General features: G+C 29.9%; 1 protein-coding gene across 4 annotated transcripts in view; it reads right to left on the bottom strand.

Moving 5' to 3' along the window:
- The window catches only part of LOC117175990 (glycogen [starch] synthase), a 26,620-nt gene that overhangs the window by 13,189 nt on the left and 11,570 nt on the right, over positions 1-1,861 (bottom strand). The window lies entirely within an intron of this gene.

The raw sequence follows: 1,861 nt of genomic DNA, 5'->3' as shown, positions 1-1,861 counted from the left end.
ATCTCTTGATTTTATTTCAAAGCAGTTAGCAGATAGAGATATAAATAGAACCGCCGAAGTGTTCCGACCGGCAATCGTGCATCTTCGAGTTTTCAAATTCAGAAAAGGAAAAATGGATTACGCGCGCAACCCAGTCATGTACATCGTCTCCTACTATATTTCACACGGACAAGACCAGTGATGGTATTGGAGTGAACGTCGTTTCAAATCTGGGATCACTGCTCAAAAGATCCACCACTGTAATTTTGTGATTGTGAATTCTCTTTCGTTAAAAAAGCTTAGTTCGAGAGCTTACGCGTACCTACGGCACGCGACAGATGGCAATCGCACTCCGCGCTTAGTCCTTGCATTTCTTCCGCATTCGGGCACAGACCTTTTAAAATCAAATTTGAACGGACCGACAACTGTAATTTTGTGATTTTGACTCTCTTTTGTTAAAGCTTTTTTGGCTTTAACGAACACATTCTCATCAAGTATCTCGTGCTTCGCACTCGATTTTATCCAACCTGTCAACTTTTCTACATTATACACAACACTTTTATATCAATTATAATACATTTTTTATGTAACTCTGCCAGGGATTACTTATTAAAAAATTGCAAAATAAAAAGCAAATTGTATTTATCATGATTATTTTTGTATTTGTTTCTTATTTTGCTTTAAATTGTATTCTAACCTGTTCTAAAACATGTACCATTTCAATAAATGTATATCATTACAATTCATAATACGCAAAAATTAAATCATACTAATTCTTATTTCCTTGTTTTTATAATTTAAAAAAATTTTTAATATTGTTTTTTACGATTAAATAAAAACTACTACGCATCTGCATAGGGTCTAATACATGAACCTATATAGGGTCTTATATAGGAGCCTATGTCCTCTTTCATATTTTCTGTGCTTTTTCTAAAAAGTTCATTTTTTAATTTTTAATCTTATGTTTTACGATTAAAAGAAAATCTACTCATCCTATCGAAAAATGATTAATAATAAATTTATAGATCTTTTTAGCCGAACAACTCTTGTCTGGTAATTTAAGTTCATACATTGTGTCGTTTTTTCAAACAAATTTAATATTGTTATTTGGAATGTTATTTTTTACGACTAAAGCAAAAACTACGTGACCTATCAAAAGTGATAGCGCTTTTTTGGATGAACAAGTTTTGTCTCATTTTTTTTCGTAGCTTATATCGAAAAATGATTCATTATAAATTTGTAGTTCTTTCCAGGGCGCGCAATTAGAGCTTTTTCATTTTTTTCGTATCTTGCATAGTTTAACTAAAAAATGGAATTTTTGGATTTTTCATTATTTTTGGTACGATCAAATTTGGAATGTTCAACTTTTCAACCAAATTAAAAAAGATGTTATCATAGTCCTGTAGGTCTTTCGAAAAGCAATGATTTTCTTCTCCTGACTTTTTTTCATATCATGCGTTGTTTGTCTTAAAATGTTCATTTTAGTTTGTTTTTTTGGATTTTGAAAATGCTCTAACTCTGATAATTTTCTTTTTATAGAAAAAAGGCCTTTCAAAAAGCAACGTTTTTCTCCTGTAGACTTTTTTTTGTATCATGCGTTGTTTGGCTTAAATTGTTCATTTTAGTTTGTTTTTTTTGATTTTGAAAATGCTATAACTCCAGTAATTTCTTATTTTTCGAAAAAAGTCATTGGGATAAATTGTTAAATTTTTTAAATACTATGAATAACCGTACAGAGAATTTTTGAATTTTAAAAAAAGTGATCTCAAAAATTTTCAAAATACGCTCATTTTTTGATCAATTCTTTTTTGTTTTTTTTTTTTTGTCAATTCTCTCGAAAGTTATCGTGCTAACAAACTAATAGTCTAGACACACATACACA

Source organism: Belonocnema kinseyi, chromosome 7 (genome assembly GCF_010883055.1).
Source record: "Belonocnema kinseyi isolate 2016_QV_RU_SX_M_011 chromosome 7, B_treatae_v1, whole genome shotgun sequence".
NCBI lineage: Eukaryota > Metazoa > Arthropoda > Insecta > Hymenoptera > Cynipidae > Belonocnema > Belonocnema kinseyi.
The sequence above is the reverse complement of the archived record's forward strand: the minus strand, read 5'-3'. Positions and strand labels throughout refer to the sequence as shown.